General features: G+C 37.7%; 1 long non-coding RNA gene across 3 annotated transcripts in view; it reads left to right on the forward strand.

Annotated features, from left to right (window-relative positions):
* The window catches only part of LOC141502416 (uncharacterized), a 293,674-nt gene that overhangs the window by 132,726 nt on the left and 137,858 nt on the right, over positions 1-23,090 (forward strand). For all 3 annotated transcript variants that reach the window (XR_012472522.1, XR_012472523.1, XR_012472524.1), the window contains exon 3: positions 6,446-6,681. This is a non-coding gene — a long non-coding RNA (uncharacterized LOC141502416). The remainder of the gene's footprint in view (positions 1-6,445; positions 6,682-23,090) is intronic.

Consider the following 23,090-nt stretch of genomic DNA (forward strand, 5'->3'; position numbering starts at 1 on the left):
TGAGCCAACCTTGGAAGGATCTAAAATCTCAAAGTCTGAACCTATCACACCTCTTTGCACTCTGACATCTTTCCTAGCTTCAAGAAGCATCTAGAGAACATTTAATTAAACCAGGAAGCCTATAAATTATTCAAGAAAAATAAACTAAGTAAAAACAGAGCTGACTAAGTAACCTATCCGCTTTGTTTTTATTCAGTAACAACAGAAATACGAGGCAGAGCTAAGAACTGCAGGATACTCACCTCCTCTTCCCCCCCCCTCCCTTTGGCCCCCCAATCGCTGAAAATACCTGCAATTTTTGTCTTTGGCAGGACCTATCTGAGAACACGTTTCTGCTCCAGCTAGGGTGAACTGAGAAGCACAAAAAGACATAATCGTGGGTTGATTTGAACTATTTGATTTTTGTCCTTTCCCAAACCATCTGGCGTGTGAGTGTAGGGATATTGATCAGGATCTGTGTGCTGCAGACCCCATGCTAATCTATAGCGTTTCTGGCAATCAGCTTCGCCTATGAATTGCATCTGTCTGTGCAGCTACCAAACAGAATTCTTCAAAAAAAAAGTCCCCCCTCCCCCCATCAAACATATCAGCCATTCGGGGGTAAGTCAATATCCTTCCTTTGTAATTCTGCGGGGCCAGGATTTACTGGAGAAAGTTTTTGTTGTTTGTTGTTTGTTATTGCCGCCGCTGAAGCCTTTTTTTTTCCTTTTTAAAGGAATGAGAGCAATTTTCCAGTCATTGAATGGTAATGGTTTTTCAGAAAGGCCTCCAGCACTTAGACGAATCAGACAACAAATGAAGCTTCAATATTGAAGGGGAATTTTAAGGAAAGGGGAGATCCTTCTGCTAGAGGAGAAAAAGACGTTTCTTTTTAGTCATCGAGCTTTTTCATCCTCTCTATCCAGTCTACCAGGCTGAGAGACCATGACTCAATAATTTTATTCGTCTTTGGGGCAGTAGGTGCTTTAGGGAGGAGGGGCACAGGCACTTAAGGATGATCTCTTCTTTTTCGGAAGTTGGACTCTCAGTAGCCTTGGTTGGGTGGACACATTAGGTGGATGGAGAAAGCTGGAGAGGACTAAATGCAACGCCAGATCTCCTCTCAAGTCCGCTTCTTCATGCCAGTCTCAGACCAGGAGGAAAAAATGGCTAATTTTATTTCTAATTGGAGAGGGGGAAATATATTTTGGGAAGGGATGACGTTGGAAAGGGAGATACTAAACTCTATTCAGTTATCTTTCTTCTTCACACCTGTTCTTGTTAAATCTGGAAAGTTTGGGTCTCCAGGGCAATATACATAAACAATTTAAAAAATTCTTTATTAAAGAGAAAACGGTAACTTTTCTGTTATCAAGGAACGTGGGGCGAATGAGTTGGTTTAGCACGTTCCAAAAGTCTCCTTCCATCCCTCCTCCTTCCTGAATTGCTCCCCTGCAAAAGAAAAACTGGTATTTGGGGGCTCCATCATTGGCTAGATGGGACACCTATGGTTACAGTATCTTCTCCCAGCCCCCACACTCTGACTGGATTCCATTCCATCCTGAAACTTTTTCCCATTCAAAGAATTAGGGCTGAAGGGTATGTACACTTGGTGGTAAAGGGAGGTGGGAGAAAGGAAGTGCTTCAAGTTAGGCAGTAAGCAGCCTTGGCAGGGTGGTGGCAAGAAGAACACTGAAAAGAATATATTCAATGAAGTTCCCACATCGTACAAACTTGTCTCCACTGGGCAGACACACCTGCATTTTGCAATTTGTCTTCTAAAGGAAGATGGGTGTTTGTGTGTGTGTGTGTGTGTGTGTGTGTGTGTGTTTCACATTCTCTCACACACAGATACACCGAGACACACAAACATAGGCATATAGATACACAAATACACACAGAGAGACATAAATACAGACACAGACATAGACACACTCTCACACAGACTCTTACGTTACCTCAAGGGAGAAGGAACTGTTCTGTTGTTTCAGTCTCTATTAGGGATGGCACTCTTCTCTGATACAAATTCCCCTCCTCTTTCCCATGCCCCTCCGTTCTGCTTTCCTAGTATATCTCAGAAACATCACTTTGTATATTCTCTCCTCCCTCAGTAACCCGGCTCACAGACTCTTTTTAAAATAAGTGTTTAGTAGAGAGAGCGTGTTTTTAATCAGTAACGCAAAGGAAATAGAACTTTGACAAGTATTTTTCTTGGTTTTTCTGCTCATCACCTTCGTTTACTGTAGTTCACGTTCCCAAGACCATTTCATACCTTTACTAGTTTGTTTCCTTAGTTCTCAGTTTGTCTTCCTCGGAACGGCGGCCCTGTCTGCGATCAGGGCCAAACGGGTTTCATGAGAGTGAATGGGTTTACAAGCTAAAAATGGCAGGGAGGGGAAGAAGCTAAGTTTATTTTCTACTCATTGAAGACCGGGGAAAAAAGGCTCGGGTTATATTTTAGACACACTTATGAGGGGACACACACACACACACACACACACACACACACACACACACACACACACACACACCGGCTCCCAACTTGTTAGCAGAATCTAAAAAGGGCTCTTTTCGGAGTTTTCCTGAGTGACACTCCCATCTCAGTCCCAGCTTTGTTTCCCAAAAGCGAACGTGCCTGCAGCGAAGCCCGCAGCCTCTTGGCAACATTCGATCTGTTGAAACTGGATTTTCAGAACTAACATTTCAAGTGGGCTTAAAATGAAGTTCTTCCTCTCGCCGAGTTGTCACCCTACAAAAGGAAAACTGGCGTGAGGTCTCTTTGTTCTGGTCAAGTTATGCATGAAATCTTTTTGTTGTCCTTTCTAAAGGGAGGCAAAAGTTGCAGTTGGTTGTAAAAAAGACACATTTAACTCTGAAAGCGGGGTTGTTTTCAAGTTGGCCTTAAGACACCAAACTCGGGCGTCGCCTTTAATTTATTATCTTCTTAAATGTAGCATGTGCTCTGAAAAATGATCATTTTGGATTAGGGAGGTTAGCAAGAAGAAAATAAGGACCACAGGTTTCCCTTCACTCCTATAAAAAAGGAGGTTTTAAACTCATTGCATCTACTTTTCATTGTGCTTTAATTCCGTTTATATAATATTTGTAACTAAGAATATTTTACAAAGCTTTCCAAATTTCCTGGTGGATTAATTAAAACAAAAAAAGTCTCCTGAATTTAAATCTCAAAAATATTAACCATTCCCCCTTTCTGTAGGAAAAACCATTTAAGAAACCAGGCTGGAATTAAAGAATAAATTTATATAGGCTGATTAATTCACATGAATTTTCTTTTTTAAGATGTCATGATCTTCGAGGGGTATTTTTTGGAGTTTTCTTAGAAAGTAAATAACTTAGGACATCTGATTTCGGTGCTTCTACGACCCAAGTCAAACGCTAAGCGCACTTAGATATTTCAGTGGCATTTCTTTGTGTGCATGTCATTTTAAAGGGGATTGGTAGCTATTCTAAAAGGGAGTGAAATTTTTAAAATTAAAAATGTGTAAAGCAAAGTATTTTGATACATAGCTTTTATAAACTAAGGAGGAAATTACTCATTGAAAAGCTGAACATAGTCATATTTGTGCTCATTTTAACTGCAAACTGAAATCTCATCGCAGATATGTAGAATTTCACCAAAGTGGAGACGGTCCCTGGAAATGTCAGAAAACAACTTCCCGGGCTGGCTACGGGCAGCACCTAGAGTCTACCTGGGGCAAGTCGAACAAAGTTGGGGGACCTGTTGGCCGACTAATAAGAGCTCTTTCCCCGCTTCTTGGTGGTTTGGGTAGATAGAAAACCCCTAATCCCTATCTCTTTCGTGGCAGAATGACACTGAGATTGGCAGACTGCATGGGTATACTAGGAACTGCCATATCTTCACTAGAGGCAGGAGGGGTGGGAAACGAAGGACAACTGTTCCTCCCCCCCCAATCAAGCCCGGATTCTCAAGAAGAGGGTGACAGTTCTTAGAAAAGACCCCTCCTCCCCTCAACTCCAGTGATCTTCAAACACTTCAAATAGTTTTCCCTTTTTCCTTCTTTATTTTGCTCCCCCTTCCTCTTCTGCCCTCTCCTCTCATCTCCTGTCCTGTCCTGTCCTGTCCTGTCCTGTCCTCTCCTCTCCTCTCTCCTCTCTTCTTTTTTCTTCTCTTCGAAGGACTATTGGATGCTGGGGCTCTCATTGTGCAAAGACAAGGATGGCCCGACTCTGGGTTTGGCCACGGTGGGATAGGGAACGCAATAACCTGGTTATTTCCTTCCTTCCCGGGGAAAAAGACTTGAATTACTTCCTTCCCCATTGGACCAAAACAAAACAAAAACAAACTCTATTTCCTAGGAGAGGAGTGAGTTTGGCATGGAAAGGAGGGATTGATGTCTAAATCAATGTAGTTTCTGGATGTTTCTCTGATATTATCTCCATTTTACTTAAAAGCAAATCTCCAGTAATAGAGTTAACAAGAATGATTTTCCTTTCCCTCCCAAAGTTACAATGTTTTCAGAAAATTAGAAACTACTTCTCATCCCCGGTAACAGAATGGGGATAAATCTGGAGATAGATATACAAATGAAAGGGAATGATATTTCACAGTCGACTTAACTCCAAAGACTCACTAGAGCCGGGACTCTCTAAATATCCCCCACTTTCCTTAAGTCCAGTTCAGAGAAAAACACCACTTCTTTTCCTTCTTTCTTCAACAGAAGTATGGCTCAGAATTTCTCCCTCTCCCCTTCCCCCCCCCCCATTCCCATCCCATCCTTTCGGATCTTCCTATATCCCAGAGTTTAAGCAAGTCTTTTCAGGTTAAAGCTACTGAAGTTCTCCATTCTCTCCACGCCCACCACCCCATTTCCCTTCAGGTCCTCATTTCTAATTTTTGCTCCAATCTGATAGGATTTAGAAAAGGGAAAAAACCCCCCATATACCCGTCTCTCTAGCCCTAAATCATTTGCAGTGCAGGGAGGCCAGGCCTTCTTTGATTTAATTATTCACTGATGAATTAGACAGCTGCAATTGTTGAGAAAAATCAGCAACCGCTATTGATTGAAGTTGGGGGGGCGAAGTTGGTGTTGGAAATAGGTTGGGGAAGAGGAGGGGGAGGGGAAAGACAAAGAACAAGGGAAAGTAAGATTTAATTCAAGTCCCTCAGGTGTTCACACTATTTTTTTTTCTCCTTTAAGGAAGTTACACTTCCCGTTGATTCCGAACAGTGGAGTGAACTGTCCTGGGTCTTCTTTCTTTGCTCAGAAAACAAAAGTCTTTTTGGATCGGTTGGGGTGCGGGGTGTGTGCGTGTGTGTATGGGGGGGTGTTCTTGAGCACTCTCCCAGCCTTTTTAGGAGTCAATGATGAATACTTTCCGAATCGAACTCACACATAGCCTAACATCCCGCTGTGGCAGTTGAGGGACAGGAGAGGAAGGAGGGTGGAACAGGAGGAGATAGTGGAGGAAAAGGTTGGGAGGGAGAAGGGAGAAAGAGAGCTTCCCTCCAGAAAGGAAGTGGGGGAGGAGGAGACTTGAATCCCCCAAAAGTCTTACCCTGGCGTTCTTCATCATGCTCCCTTAACTTCTGCCTCTCATTCCAGCCCAGACCCTGGGTTCTTATAGGTTTGGAGGTAAGGGCTAAAGCTGAGAGCCGGGTGCGAATTTCCTGTAGGTCCTTAGAGGAAGTGGGGACCAAGAAGCTTAATAAAGGAGCTCGTTTGACTGAGCGAGTTTCCTCCTCCCTTTCCCCCTTTCCAGGGAGAAAAGGAGCAAAGGTCAGCATCTTAACACCAAGGCCAGTGCTTTCCTTTTCTATTAGTCAGAATCTTTCCTTCGGAAACTCGAAAAGGCTTGGGTCTGGGGTAGAGCTAGGCTGAAGGCACTAAGGGACAGAGAAAGCTGTTCACCGCAGCTTACTTGTTCTCTTATCCCGGAGGGGAGGGAAAGCTCCGAAGGAGTTTTACCGATTCTGGCAGTAGTAGCAACAAGTTCTCGAGTTCCTAAAACAGAGTAATGAAAGGGGACTAGAGAGCAAAATGTTCTTGCCTTTAATCTCCTGGTTTCCTCTGCAATTCTGTGGTTTTCCTCTCACTTAAAACAAAACTAGAAGGTGTTGGGCTAGACGACAGTTTGGAACTTTTGTCCTATTTTCCCTGAGAAGGAGGAGGATTGGCTCGGGTCGCCGATGAAGGGGGCAATTGAGACAAATTTCTGAATCATTTTGGATGTTAAAATCTCATAACTGAAAGGAAAACGTGTCTTTGAGGGTATTTGGATTATTTCAGAAATGTTTTGAAGTCTCTCTCTCTCTCTCTCTCTCTCTCTCTCTCACACACACACACACACACACACGCACAATTTCTGAAGAGCAGGGGATACTAATGGATATTTTTGTGTGGGTATTAGGAAGAGATATGTATAATAATGGCAATTTTATCTTCATGTGTTTGGGCTTATAATAATTTCTTATGTTGACTTTTAGGAAAATTGGCATTTTAATTGAAGTACAAACATGAAGTTTCATGTCTGCAAAGAGGAGAAAAAGAAGAAGAAGAAGAAGAAGAAGAAGAAGAAGAAGAAGGAGAAGAAGAAGAAGGAGAAGGAGAAGGAGAAGGAGAAGGAGAAGGAGAAGGAGAAGGAGAAGGAGAAGGAGAAGGAGAAGGAGAAGGAGAAGGAGAAAGGAGAAGAAGAAATAATCTCAGAAAGTTTGATGAAAAGGTAAATGCAATATCTGAACCAGAGCATCAAGATTTCTCCAATAAAATAATCTATTGTGTATTTTAAAAATTTTGTATTTCATAAAAACCTGTATGCATACCTGTATTTATTTGTAAGTATATTTATATTTGTTCTGTATGTACACATTTTTTTATATTTATACATACATACACTTGCATTTATGTTATGTCCTATTTACAAATATAAAATATTCAAATGCAAGTTTTAAACTTTTCTCTTTAAATGTTCCTAGGTGATTCTTAATCATTTTTTCAGCATTTTTGTTTCAAATATTGACCTTCCCTTTCATTCTTCTTGGGTATTTGAATAATTGCTCTAGTAGATGGAAGATTAAATATGCCCTGTTGTTTGCATGTCTACCAAATATGTAACTTTTGGGGTATAAAGTTTATTCATGTATATCTCTGGGGGGGAAACATTTTAGATTTGGGAGGATCTGAGATACAATTACAAAGGAACAACAGTATTGCTCAGCAAATGACCCACTGTGGTGGCAATACATGATCAATAGGATTGTGGCAAGGTTCCTTTTTAGTCACAATAGTGTGTGTACTCTTGCTCACTGAGATGATTTAATAGATTTTTTTAAAGAAAGGTTTTCATCTCTCAGCCTGGGAATTGAGGACTCATACATAGTGAAATTATTCCTAGGTTTAGTCCATACAGTATCAATGTGAGCTGCTGATGAATGAGCCCATAGAACTTCACTATTGGGCAATTCAGAAACTTGACTAGTGTTATTAATGGGCATAGTCCTCAAAGTTGAACCATTTAATTTATTACATACTTGGTGGAGGAGTTGGGTAAATTACAGGTATTTTAAATTGCTTACTATATACTTGAAATGCAAATAAATTTAGTTGCCTTGTCTCATGTCTGCTAAATTAAATTTCCATATAGGTGTAATGTAGTCTTAAACAATGAAAATAGATGAAGACTTTTTCTCCCAAAGTTCTATGTGGAATCTTTTGGTTTCTGGTCCTTGGAGAGGGTAATTATAATTGTGGCAACAGTATCAATGAGTTTTAATGTCCCTAAATCAAACAAAGGGAACTAGAGCAGAAATTTTTCTTGTCTTCAGTCTTTCGGTCTCCTATACAATTGTTCTGTTGATTTCCTCTCATCTCTCACAAAGGCAGAAAGTGAAAACCAAGAAACCAAGGCACATTTCTCTTCTTCATGATTCTTAGTCTCTTCTTTAGCTTCTTCAGACTTAATCTCTTCTTTCTCACCAATCCCTCTCTCAAAAAGGGACCAGAGTTTTTCCACTTATGTTCTATCTCTAACTTGCTTTCCACTGGAAGTTTCTTCTCCAGTTGAAGAGCTGTAAGTGCTGGGGCTTTTACCTGCCTCCTCTCCCTACCCTGCCCTGCCCCAGCCTCCTTTGGAAAGCCTTGCTTTAGTCTATATTTTCAAAAGGGAAGGAGATAGAAGAGGAAGAGGAGGAAGAGAAAGAAAAGAAGGAAGAGGAGAAAGAGGAGGAAAAGAAAGAAGAGAAGTAAGAAATGAAGAGGAGGAGGAGGAGAAAAGGAGAAAAAGAAGTAGTAGTAGTAGTAGAAGAAGAAGAAGAAGAAGAAAGAGGAGGAGGAAGAGGAGGAGGAGGAGGAGAAGGAGAGGAAAAGGAGAAGGAAAAGAAGGAGAAGGAGAAGAAGGAGAAATCTCAGAAAACTGCTCTGTTTGGTTAAAAGGTAAATATGATAACTGAACCAGAGCATCAAGAGTACTGTCAAACAGGCAGAAGCATATCTTTAGCTTATGTATAGTGAAGGTGTTTCACAGTATCCACAAAAAAGTTCTTATTTATAGAGAGGGGGAAACCTTAGCAAAGGACTGTTATTTTGGGTTCCCATGAAATTTCCCCACTATTTCATTTTGAACTATTTTTTTTGAGTTTTGACACTTATGATTTACTGGTTATTTAGCAAATCTATGAACAGATGTGTTGAGTGTATAGCAAAGGATTCTACTACTTTGAGATGTCATGAAATTTCCCCACTCTTTCATTCTGAATTATGTTGAGTTTTGACACTTATGATGTATTGGTTATTTAGCAAATCAGTCAACAGATATGGAGTGGCCCAGAAGGTTCATGACTGAACATTTGCCTTAGGATAGCACAGTGGAAAGAGGATTTCACTTTGAGTCCCTGATTATTCCTGTTCATCTATGTGACTTTGAACAAATCATTTCATGTCTCTAGTTTTATTTGCAAACAGTTGGCATTGGATTAGATAATTTCTAGGGTCATTTGTAGTACTAAATCTTGTGATCACATAATCTGAATTAAAGTACCTTGCAATTTGAAATCCTTTGTCCTTCTGACTGAAGGACCTGGTTTCTATTTTCAGTTCTGTGACTAAATGAATCTTTGTCCTGGGTCAACACACTTCAGTGAATTTCAGTTTCTTTTTTTCTAAAATGAATAAATTGGAGTAGATGATCTCTGAAATCCCTGTCAATTTTAAAACTCAAATTTCTTAATGATCTCCTTTCATCAAAATATCTTTGACCATTTGAAAGAATCTCTACTTAGTTATTTGTCTTATTCTTCACTGGCCATTTCCTAACCTGATATAATTTGAAATTATTGATATAATCAATATAGTTAAGGCAAATCATATGACTCAAAATAATCATTTGAACTATTTATTAAAATTTCCTGTTTTGTTTTGAAAGATAATATGGGTCTACATTTTAAAAGCATGGGTTCTTTTGAATCTAATGAAATCCAGCCTAGTTGGTTTGTTATTCTAGTTTCAATTTCTCTTCTAAGCTCTCTTCTAATCATCTAGCTAGAACCTCATTATGTAGTTCAAAGAAAGTGTAAAAAATCCCAGAAAAACAGATTCATATGTTGAGGTCACCGAAGTCTTCAACAACAGGGAGCATTCATTAGGTACCTACTCTATGCAAGTTATTATATTAGGCTCTGTGAATATAAGGATAAAAGGAGAAACAGTACTTGTGCTCAATGAGCTTATATTTTATTGCCTTAAGAAGGAGCACTAGAATACATTGTATTAATCAAGGAAATGAATTTATCAGTTTTAATTTCTGTCATCAATTCCAATCTGCTACATAGTCTAGAATTTCTCTGAAAGGAAATTTGCATTCCTGTATAATAAAACAATAGCATTGAATTATTATCATCAAAGTTGTTAACCTTGTTTAAACCTCACCTTTGCAAAGTGGAACACAGTGATATTTACTGTGTCAAAGAAGTTTCCTGACTGTGGATTACAGGGTGACCATTTCAAGGGTCATATTTGACATTGGGTTTGTTACACAATTTTAGGCAAACAGTAAAGAGAGGTTAATTAAAGATTGAGAATATCTACCTATGATCCTTTTAAGATAATGGGAGCTGTACTGTATGTGTACAAGTGTCTATATAAGCTTCATGAGATTGATCTGTTCTGGAAAAGTTGGGGGTTAAGTCAGTCACATTATTCCACTGGAGAGTTTGCTGCTTGTCAGGATCCTAGAGAAAACATGGTTAATAAAGGATCCTTTCATAACCAGTCTCCTCATTTATCTTTTAAAAGTAATTTTTTTTGTACATTGAATTTCCTTCAAATGGGACATATTTGAAATTATTCTAGTTTGAAGACCCTAGGATGCCAGACTTAAACTGTTGCTCCTGTTTCTATACTCATCCCCCAAAAGAAACTCAGAATGTGTTTTCATCTTTCAAGACCCAATTGAAGCCTCTTAAAATTCCATGAAATTTTCCTATTTCTTCATCTCTGGAACCTTATAGTACTTATAATATGACAAATATTATAACCTTTATAACTGGTTTATATATAACTGAGTTATAACCTTTATAAACTGAGTTAAATTTAGCTTTTCTGTTATTTTAGTTTATCTCAACTAGATTCTAAGCTTTTTGAAGGCAGGTTTCATATTCATATACTACTTTGTATACCTCCATAGTCCCATAACCAGAGATGATCAAAAAAATGGTGGTTTGCTAACTTTGCCATCTTTGCAATGGTGGTTTATTTACAACTTCACATAAAATTCACTTAATAAAGAACTTTTTAGAAACATTTTGAGATTAAGTAATATTTTCATTATTAAAATTATGTTTGGTGACTTTCATTTTTTATAACAAAAAATTGGTGGATATAATCCCAGACCCAACCCAACAACCTTAAGAACCACAGCAGCCCCCAAACACCAACCATTAATGAAAACTAGTTTTAACAGATAGACAACATTATGCATCCACAACTTGCTCCATCTTTTTTACCAAAGGAAGGGACTTTCATTTCTTAAACCTTTCTGAAGGGATTATATTTTCAGTCATTTTTCAGTTGTATCTGACTCTTTGTGACCCTATTTGGAGTTTTCTTGGCAAAGATACTAAAGTGTTTGCCATTTCCTTTTCCAGTTTATTTTACAGATGAGAAACTGGAATAAACAGGGTTAAGTGACTTGTTCAGACTTATGCAGTGACTGAGGTCAGTTCTGAACTAATGAAGATGAGTCTTCCTCACTCTAGGTCTAACTATATCCATTTGGCCATCTAATTATTCCCAAGGATTAGATAATCATTATAAATAACACCATGTATGACTTTGTTTTAATATTATTTTCAATTATGTTGTAGCCATGTCTCTGGTTCTTCTCGTATTTCTTCTTATTGTTGCTAACTTTGCCATCTTTATCTCCCTAGGCCATAGTATAGTTCCAGGCATATATTTGGTTCTTAGTAATTGCTTGCTTTGTTTATTGACTACTTCACATAAATTTCATATAAATTTCACATAAATCCTTCCATGGGAAAGAAATATTTTTGGATTAAAATAACAAGATAGGAGCAGCTAGGTGATGCAGTGGATAGAGCACCAGCCATGGAGTTAGGAGGACCTGAATTCAAATCTGACCTCAGATATTTAATATTTACTTAGCTTTGTGACCTTGGACAAATCACTTAACCCCATTTCCTTGCAAAAGTAAAAATAAAATAAAATAACCAGTTGGCTGAGTGGATATAGTGTTGAGCCTGAAGTCAGGAAAATCTGGGTCCAATTTAGTCTTTAATACTTCCTATTGTGTTATTTTGGCTAGACATTTAACCTTTGCCTCTTTTTCTTCATCTGTGAAACTGAAATAATAACAATAATGCTTTTCTTCCAGAGTTGTTGTAAGAATAAAATGAGATAATATTTATGAAGTGCTTTGCAGACCTTAAAGTGATATATAAAAACTAACTTTTTATTTTGGCTTATTCATTTTATATTGTTACAATAATCTTGTTGTGATAGTAAACATAACCCCCCCCAAAAAAAGATAGAGAAACCTCAAGAATAGTGAGAGAGAAAGAAAAGTGTATTTCAGTCTTTGTTCATATTCCAACAGCTCTGTCTCTGGGAGGAATTGCCTTCTTTATCATGAGTCCACCAGAGAAGTTGCTTCACTATTTTTACCACAGTTACTATGTATTTCCCTTCACTTGATTCCTCCCTACTCTCATTTATTCTATTCTCTCTCTCTCCTTTCACCCTGTTCTTGCTCAGAAGTGTGTTGTATCTAAGTACCCTTTCCCACCATCTTCCCTCTCTTTTATCACCTATTTCCCCTTCCCTCCCTCCATTCCCCCTTATCCTATCTCTTTCCTCTCATTTTTCTGTAGGGTGAGATAGATTTCTATACCCTATTGTGTATGTTATTTCCTCTCTGAGCCATTTCTAATGAGAATGAAGGCTCACTCATTCCCCCTCACCTTTCCCCATTCCACTCCACTGAAAAAGTTTTATCTTGGCCCTTATGTGAAATATCTTAGCCCCTTCTTCCTCTCTTTTCCCTTACTCCCAGTACTTTCCTTTATCACCCATTGACTCCATCTTATTATGATATTATACCATTATATTCAGCTCCTTCCTGTGCCTTGTCTATCTATATATGCTCCTTCTAACTGCTCTTATGTATGAGAAAGTTCATATGAGTTATCAGTATCTTCTTCCCATGCAGCATTGCAAACAGTTCAACATCATTAAGTTCCTCATAATTAATCCTTCTCTTCCACCCCTTCTGTGGTTCACCTGAGTCCTTTACTTGGAGACCAAACTTTCTGTTCAGCTCTGGTTGTTCCAATAGGAGAGTTTGAAAGTCCCCCGTTTCATTGAAAATTCATCTTTTCCCCTAAAAAAGGATGTTCAGTTTTGCTGGGTAGTTGATTCTCAGTTATAAACCAAGATCTTTTGCCTTCTGGAATGTCATATTCCAAGCCATACAAGCCCCTAATGTAGATGCTGTCAGATCCTGACTATAGAGCCATGGTAGTTAAATTGTTTGTTTATTGCAGCTTTTAGTATTTTCTCTTTACTTGGGAGTTTTAGAATTTGTATATAATATTCCTGGGATCTTTTCTTTTGCAATCTCTTTCAGGAGATGATTAGTGAATTCTCTTAATTTCTATTTTACCCTCTCCTTCTAAGATCTCAGGGCAATTTTGCTGTATTATTTTTTTTAGGTTTTTGCAAGGCAGTGGGGTTAAGTGGCTTGCCCAAGACCACACAGCTAGGTAATTATTAAGTGTCTGAGACTGGATTTGAACCCAGGTACTCCTGACTCCAGGGCTGGTGCTTTATCCACTGCACCACCTAGCCGCCCCCTGTATTATTTCTTGAAAAATGAAGTCTAGGTTCTTTTCCTGGTCATGACTTTCAGGTAGCCCAATAATTTTTTAATTTTCTCTTCTGGATCTGTTTTGAGGTTGATTGTTTTTCCAATGAGATAGTTCACATTTTTGTCTAATTTTTGATTCTTTTGCTATAGTTTTGTTTCTTTCTGATTTCTCTCAAAGTCATCCACTTCCTTTAGTTCCAGTCTATGTTTAAAGGATTTATTTTCTTCAGAGAGCTTTTTTATTTCCTTTTCCAACTGACCAGTTCTGTTTTTTAAGACATTCTTCTCCTCATTTGCCTTTTGTATTGCTTTTTCCATTTGACCTAAATTAGTTTTTAACATTTTATTTTCTTCAGTATTTCTTTGTATTTCTTTCATAAAGCTGCTGACTTGGTTTTTGTGATTTATCTGCATCACTCTCATTCCTCCAATTAATTTTTCCTCTACCTCCCTTAATTGCTTTTCAAAGTCTTTTTTGAGCTCATTGACAGCCTGAGGCCATTTTCTATTCTCTTGGAGGTTATGGATACAGAACCTTTGACTTTGTCATCTTCTGAGTATGTATTTTGATCCTCCATGGGACCAAAGTAATTTTCTATGATCAGATTCTTCTTTTTCTGTTGCTTTTCATTTCCTCAGCCTATGACTGAGGAATTTTTTTGGGACACCCAACAGGGAACTTAATTCCTCCAAGGTCTTGTGAGAAGCTTTGACTGTTCTCTTGCCTGTGCTCTGTTCTTGCCTTGCTCTTTTCTTGTATTCTGGTATATGGATGACCACAGCCCTCTGCTCTGCCCTGGAGCTATGAGGAGAATCCCTGCTCTGCTATGGTGGTATGGGAGCCCAAACTACAACCTGAATTTGGGTGTGGGCAAACAGCTGAGTCCTATGCCAAGGAGAGTAGAAAGACCTCTGCATTCTTCCCCAACTCCCTTACCTTCTGTGGGATGGGTGCTCTGGAAGTACAGGCTGGTGTCCCAGATTGCTGCTGCAGGTTCTCATAGCAAGACTGTAAGGCTGGTGCTCTACTCCATACTTACTCTGGTGCAGCAGCGTTCTCTCACCACTGCTTCAGGCTATTCTTGGTGATCCCTGGGCAAAGAGGTCTGGAAACTACTCCAAGGACCCAGGGCCACATGGGCTCTTCCTGGAAGGCTGGTGCTGGTTTGCTGCAGTGCAGCTGGGCTGGGCTGGGCTGGGCTGCACTGTAGCTGCACTGAGGCTCTTTGTAACCTCCATCCTGGTGAAACAGACCTTTCCTGTGGATCTTCTAAGTACACTTGGACTGGGAAATTGTATCACTCAGTCTTTCTGTGGGGTTGTATCTAAATTTTGGCTAGAGTCATAATTTTATAGCTTTTGGAGTTTTTTGGAGAATGAGTTTCTGGGAATTCCTGCCTTCTTGCCACCATCTTGGCTCTGCCCCAGTTTCCCCCAAAGCTAACTCTTATTTATACTTGTGTTTAAAAATTGAATGATAAATGTAGAACCTGTGCTGATTAGACTAATCATTGGTTATCTTTCTTCTTATCTTTTACATGGTAATTATTTTCTGCACTGCCAGAAACCAAGGTCCTCTGACTTCAAATTCAATGGTATTTCCACTATATAATATTCCCATTCAATGATGCTAAACTATTGACTACCTCAGAGTCTCATTTTTTAATATCAGTATGTTACAAGTGTTGTCATAGTTGTGAATCAAAGCATAAAACAACCTAGTCCAAGAAGAATTTAAATTAGTCATGCACCATAACTTGATTGAAATAAGGTAGTTGACAAAAACTGTCCTGATATTTTTATAGTCAAGATATGAATAAATATATTCTGTATTATAGAACAGTTACATCAATTTATAGCTATTAAACAATCATACCCAACATATGGCAACTTGGTGAGTAGTCACTGGTAGTCTGTGATTGGATGCAGTCATTGGTTTTATTATGTTTAATAGACTTTATTTTTCAGCAACTTTAGACTCAAAATCAGGCTTCTTGAATTTGAGAGGAATGTGTACTTGGGAAGGAAAAAACTATTTTTAACAATCTCAACAAGTTTGAACAAGATGAAATATAACAGACAATCATAAAATGCTAAATTCAGTTGAGAAACAATCAACTTTACAAGACTGTCATCTGGATACACCATGAGTTTAATTTGAGACAATGAAAGTGATGCAGTTGTTGAAAAGGCACATCCAGTTTTAGACTTCATTAATAGAAACAATGTGTACAGATTAAGGGAAGAAGTTGTTTTCTTCTTCACTAATTAGAATACATAGAAAATAGGGTTTAGCTGTGGGTCTTATAATTTAAGATGAATGTGAACAGGATAGAATCAAAATAGAAAGGGAGAAATTATTATAGAATCATAGGATTTATAGCTGGAATGATGTTTAGAGATCACAGTCCAAATGAAAAAAAAAAACTAGAGTGAGTATATGCTTGGAAAACAGCAGATAGAGCACTGGACTTAGAGTAAGGAAGACATGAATTTGAACCTTCCATCATACTCTTATTACCTTTCTCAGTCTCCATTTTCTTATCTGTAAAATGGGAATAATTATACCTATCTCATAAAGTTATTATAAGGATCAAATGAGGTAATATGTGTAAAGGGACAAAGAAATTTGACAAATCTTGACTAAATAAATAAATTAGTGAAAAAGCACTGTGCTAAGCAGTTGGACACAAATATAAAGTGATAATAATGCTTACCTTCCGGAAGCTTACAGTCAAATGGGGGAGACAACACGCATGAAGTAATGATAATCAAGGAGAGATACTTTGATCTGGAAAGTTTCAGGGATGATGATTGAATCCATAGGGAATACATTAACTTATTCTGTAGCAAATACAGTATAGATTTGATCTGTTTATGCCAGAACTGGAAAACAGATGTGGGGGGGGGGGCAGGGAAGAGGGTATGTCCATGGTGTTGGGCAGATAACTGGTGAGAAGACATGGAAAAGAAAACATAGGATAGCATGGCTGAAGTCCCCTGGATGTAGTGGGTCATCAGAAACTCTCACCAATTAGTATTAGGAGGATCATCAGGGTAAGAGTCTTGTCAGTTCTGCCACAACATATCTAATATAAACCTCTTTTTTTCCCCTTTGGCAAGGCAGTGGGGTTAAATGGCTTGCCCAAGGACACACAGCTAGGTATGTGTCTGAGACTGGATTTGAACTCAGGTCCTCCTGACTCCAGTGCTGGTGCTCTATCCACTGCGCCACCTAGCTGCCCCTCAAGTACCTCATTTGGATCAAAAAACAACTTCTTGTTGTATTTCCAGGCTTCAGGTTTTTTCTGCATCATCCATCTATCAGACAAATTGCCCAAACTTCCCAAAGTATAGGTCTGATTATGCCACTATTTGGCTCAAGAACTTGCACTGGCTCAATATTGCTTCAAGGATAAAAAAGAATAAATGATTGAAAAGCATTTTAAATAATCCATTATATATAATTTTGGCCTTATCATTCACAAAGATGGTGAATAAGTCAGTTAACTGAAAACCACTATTGATCTACTTTGGTTTACTCCATTTTTTTCTGAATTGGATTGGTTTTCCCTTCTGGGTTCAACTCTACTGGAAATTGTTCCCCTGTTCTTAGAAACTCAATATATTAGACTATTTTCATGAACAACCAATTGGTCCAGATCTCTGTAGCTCAGAACACCTGGGCTCAAGCAATCCACCAACATCAGCCTCACTGATAGCAGAGAAAAGAGCACAGGTATGCACCATCATGCCTGGCAATATGAAACTCTGAAAACTACGCTGCTTCTCTATGATTCTTTCTGGTTTTTCCTGTTTGTTCTCTTCTGCATATTCAAAAAATGTTTCAAAGTCCTTTCAACTCTTTCTTTCTTTTTCCTCTCCCTCTTTACTGTTTTACTCTATTTTATCCTTTCTTCCTTCCTTCCTTCCTTCCTTCTTTCCTTCCTTCCTTCCTTCCTTCCTTCCTTCCTTCCTTCCTTCCTTCCTTCCTTCCTTCCTTCCTTCCTTCCTCCCCAAATGGGAAAAAACTTATAAACATATTAACATGTATACTAAGTCAAGCAAAACAAATTTTCACATTAGCCACCTCTGAAAAATGCATGCATCATTCTATTAAACACTTTTCCTTCCTTTATTCCTAGACAAAGAGGGAATATTGACCATACCTACAACAGATGCTGCATTCCTTCTACTAACATCTACACAAATTAAGCCACATTAGAATGGAAAGTAGGAACAGAATGCATTACAGTTCTTTAAATCCATAGTGGATTTCTTCTAGTCTTTTGACTATGGGTTAAACATTTTCCATCCAATTGTTTAATATTTTTGTCGAGTTTATGAGTGATCTGAAAATTTTACATAACCTATAAAAAAGATTTGCTTCCTATTATCCAGGAGTTCATCATGCATAGAAAGAAAAGAGGACCTGAATATTTAGTTATATATATTTACTGAACCTCTAAGCTTCATAGAATGCTGAAAAAGATGTAAAAGATGATGTAGAGGAAACTAAGGAAACAGAAAGTGTGATTTAGTCTTAGAAATTTTGAAAATTGTGAGTGAGCATTTTGTTTGATTTTACATCCGCATCTCTGATTTCTTTCCTTTTTGCTAGAGTCAGACATAGCGGGGCAGCTTAGGTTAGCATTGGGTCTGGAATCAGGAAGATTTAAGTTCAAATTCTGTCTCAGACACATTCTAGCTGTGTGACATTGTCAAGTCATTTAGTCCTGTTTGCTTTGGTTTTCACTTCTGTAAAATGAACTGGAAACAAAATAGCTAACCACTCCAGTTTCTTTGCCAAGAAAATCCCAAATGAAGTCACATGGAGTCAAATATAACTGTACAACAATAGCTAGATATGATAGAAAGGACTCTGGGCTTTGAATTAGAAGAGCTGTATTCAAATTCTATCTCTACTTATAGTTGAATATCCTTTATTTCATTGGACTTCAATCATTTTATCTGTAAACTGGGGAGAATGCCCATGTTGCCTATCACAAAGACTAATTTCAAGGACAGTACATTGAGTATTTCTATTTATAATCCTATCCACTTCAGTCATCTGCTTTCTCATTCTGTGAAAGAAGCTCTTGAAGGTTATAAAAAATGGGAATTTAAAATTGTTGAAGATGATAATTAATCCTAGCAACTAATTTGTTAGCTGAGAAGCATAGGGATTGAAAACTTATCTATTTATATCCAGTTTATAGGAATGAATAATACCCTCATTATATACCCAAGGGATAAATTATTTTAAATACTGCCAGGGAATTGTTTTCTAGAAACTAGTTTTATACTAGAGAAATAACTATAACTAAATTATAGTCTAAATTCTTATTTGTGAGTTTTATTCCTTTTCAATTTCATTCAACAAATACTTTCTTTTATGAAAGTCATTATCCTAGAGGCCAGAACTCTGTTCCTTAGCAGAATAGACATTGTTTGGGCATTGGGGAAAAAACTAGTCTTTTAAATATTGATTGATGGTTTTAGCCTATATCCTGATTTGGAGGAAGGGAGATGGATAAGAACTGGTGTGTGTATGTGTGTGTGTGTGTGTGTGTGTGTGTGGAGAGAGACAGAGAGAGAGACAGACAGAGAATCATATAGAGGCAGAGAGATAAGAGATAAATAAAAGAAATAGAACAGAATTTTATGGTCTCTGTTTACAAAATTATATTACTTAAAATGAGGTGACGTAATCACACATTTTTGAAGTAATAAGATAAACAATTGAATTGTTAAGAAATGGTAAACTTCTGAGGAAGTTACAATCTTATTGACAGTATAGAATGAGCTGATTATATTGATCATCCGTTTAATAACAAAAATAAAAATTATATCTCAGGTTTATGTGGCACTTTAAAGTTTGCAAGGCTCCTTTGCATACATTATCTCATTTATTCCTCAAAACAATCTGGTGAGGCAGGGCAGATAAAATATTTTTATAGAAGATGAAATTGAGAAACAATGAGATCAAGTAATTTGTTCAAGTTCACACAGTTAGTTTGTGATAGGACTGGAGAAATACTGGAGAAATTACTGCAGAATGCAGATCTCTTAAATTATTGTCTAAATCCTTATTTGTAAGCTTTACTCCTTTTCAATTTCATTCAACAAATATTTTACTTTATTCAAATTCTATTCTAGAAGCCAGAGCTCTGATCATTAACAAAAGATTCATTGTTTGGATATTGGGAAAAAGTAGTCTTTTCTGTAAAATATTGATTGATTGATTTTAGCCTCTGTCCTACTTTGGAGGAAAGTAGAGTGATAAGAACTGGTGTGTGTGTGTGTGTGTGTGTGTGTGTGTGTGTGTGTGTGTGTGTGTATGTGTGTAAGAATGAGAAAGAGACAGAGAGAAAAAGATAGAGGCAGAGAAATAAGACATACAAGAGACAGTGCTGAATTTTGTGATCTCTGTTTAAAAAGTTGCATTACCTAAAATGAGGTAGGGCCTAGAATTCAGGTCTTCTGACTCTTAGTTCAGTGGGGGTTTTTTAAATATAGTTTTCTTGTAGAGATGATTGAATAATGAAATAATTTAACACCATTTTGTGGAATATATGATAAGAATTGATCTGAATTGATTCAGAAGGCTGAAGTAGAACTGGTGGTAGATTTTGGTTCCATTTAAACAAGCTATTTCTAACAAATAGAATCATTAGAAAAAATTATGCAGGGGGCGGCTAGGTGTTGCAGTGGATAGAGCACCTGCCCTGGAGTCAGGAGTACCTGAGTTCATATCCGACCTCAGACACTTAATAATTACCTAGTTGTATGGCCTTGGGCAAGTCACTTAACCCCATTGCCTTGCAAAAACTAAACAAAACAAAAAAAACAACAAAAAAATGATGCAAGACCAGAAGCAAGACATTAAGTTATAGTTAAATCATTTTACCAAGCTGCACCATTGGAAGGGTTTTCTACCCTTCAGATGAAATCATAGGTTCTGACCAAAAATAAAAATAAAAAGAACCCACAAGGTAGAAAATTGCACAAGTAATGGCTACAATAGGGCCACTAGGTGGCGTAGTAGATAAAGCACCAGCCCTGGAGTCAGGAGTACCTGGGTTCAAATCCAGTCTCAGACACTTAATAATTACCTAGCTATGTGGCCTTGGGGCAAGCCACTTAACCTCATTTGCCTTGCAAAAAAAAATCCTAAAAAAAAAGTAATGGCTACAATAGTCTATTGGGACCAGGGGAAGGTCTCTTAGAACCTAGAGAAAAGAAGGAAAAAAGGAATTTTCAGTAACTTTTTAGCAGCTACTTCTATTGGACTGGAGGACGTCATATGGAATCCTATGATTGGAATATAGTTCATCCTTTGATTTGACTAATGAGACTAAGGGCAAGCATTTAGAGAAAGCATTGGGAATCCAGGTTCCATTTCTATTCTGCATATAATTAGGAGGTTGACCTTAAAAAAGTCACTTTCCTGCTCTGGGTCATAGATTCTCTGTTATAAAGTAGCATTTCTAGGTTCCCTAATCATTTTATGAGTCTATAAGGTAACATTCAAATCAATTACATTTCTTTAAATTGGCTACTGAACTGGTCATGGGGGTAGACAAATTAATAAATAAAATATGTTAAATGATGAGTTGTGAAGGATTGAAATTTCCCTAATCTCTTCTGCATTGGCCTGCAATTGAACTGGATTTCTCATGACTCCATTGGGTTCATATATTAAAGGCCCTTGTTAAAATGCAAATGTTGTCTGGAAGGTGGAACACTTTGACCATTATCAGTCATTTACACCTTGGTACTAATTACTTACAGAATATCTCAACAGAGAATGAAGACTTGAGGAGATGGGACATAGATTGATGTGGGCTGGGAGTGAAGAATAGGTCAAAAAGAATCTAAGAAACTGAACATTTGGGTCACCATAGAAAACAAACCTTGGTTAGGCAAGGCAAATTGAGTGCATAACACCCTACTTCAGGAGGAATGAATGCTAAAAAGGGAATAAAGAGGCCATGAAAATTATTTTTCCTGCAATTGGCAATGATAGCTTTCAAGTTTCTGAAAATTAGCATGAACACACATAGCATCTACTCTGATCTACTATATGAAGGAAATCATCAGTTATTCATTTATTTCAGTCATGTCTGATTCTTTGTGACCCCATTTGAGGTTTTCTTGGCTAAGATACTGGAACGGTTTGCCATTAATTTATCCAACTCATTTTACAGATGAGGAAACTGAAATAAACAGGGTCAAGTGACTTATCTGAGTGTCTGAGATTGGGTTTAAACTCAAGTCCTACTGACTTTGGATCTAGTGCTATCTATTCTGCTCTATGGCAGAATCTACTGAAGCACCTAGCTATTTCAAGTCATCAATAAAGAAACTTAATTGCCTTAAAAAGGAACAACAGTCAGGGTTCCCTTATTACTTTAAAAATAATCAGAATTGCTGAAACATCTTGCTAGTGTGATTAAGAGATGTTCAAATGCTCAAGGTTAGCAACCTGACACACTCAAAGAACATGATTCTAAAGTTCTACATAGTAAGCACATAGGAAAATAGAGTTGAAAACATTCATAGCTTCAGACATAGAACTAGAAAAGGCCTTAGAGGTTGTCTGATCTAAGACTTTTCTTTTTCAGAAAAGGAAATGGAGGCTCAGAGATGCTGTGATTTTTCCTAGGTTACATGGGGAGTAAATAGGAAAATCAGGATTTGAACCCCATCCTCTGACTTGAAAGTCAATGTTCTTTCTATTGAAATTATTCTGCCTCTCAGATCATCTGATTCATAAAAGGAGAAACTGAGATGACAAGCATTCAAATGTGGCCGAATTTTCTGTCTCCATGTCTATCCAATCGAAGTCACACTGCCTCCTAATAACATTCATAAGTGTGAAATGGTTTTAGAATGCTGGAAGTTCCTTTAGAGATCATCTAGTCCAGTGATTGTAAAATGAACTAGAGAAGAAAATGGCAAAGACAGTCTTTGCCTCAGTTACCTCATCTGTGAAATGAACTAAAGAAGGAAATGGCAAATCATTCCAACTTCATTGCCAAGAAAACCACCAGTGGGGTTACATGGGGTTGGACATGACTGAAATGACTGAACAACAATTTTTACATGTGAGGATGTAAAAATCAAATGGAAATGAGGGGCTTTGAATCATAGATAACAATCCCTGCTGACTGCATATTGACTTGGAAAGTCACAAATTAAAATTATCTATATTTTATTATATTTTTATTAATTTTATTAAATATGTACAAATAACATTTTAATCTGGTTCAGGTAGAACTGGACAATATTGTGGGCCACATGACCACTTGTTTGACACCTCTGATTTAGTTCAATCTTCCATCCTATGCAGGATGAGGAACCTAAATTCATTGTTGGGTCATTTACTTGTTAGAAATTTCTTAGTAATATTGAGACCTTGCACAGTTGCTTCTAGAAATGATCCACCAATAGGAAGCATTTGGATCAATAATACAAACAAAGGACCCAGGTTGGAATGCTTTTCCTAGATTTCTGAATGTTTGGGATTAGGGACTGTGATATGGCAGAACACAAGAGACTTCTACTCTGTCGCCAGCCTTTGCTACTCCAGATTTATTCATTGGGGAACTGGCACCTTCTATAAGAAGCACATGTGATTACCGTAACTAAACTAGATCTAAGGCTTCCTAAGGAAACTCTCTTCACTTGCAAAGGAGAAACCTGAGTAATGTGTGATATGTAGTTTGTTCCTATCACTTGGAGACTTC

Source organism: Macrotis lagotis, chromosome X (assembly GCF_037893015.1).
Source record: "Macrotis lagotis isolate mMagLag1 chromosome X, bilby.v1.9.chrom.fasta, whole genome shotgun sequence".
Lineage (NCBI taxonomy): Eukaryota > Metazoa > Chordata > Mammalia > Peramelemorphia > Peramelidae > Macrotis > Macrotis lagotis.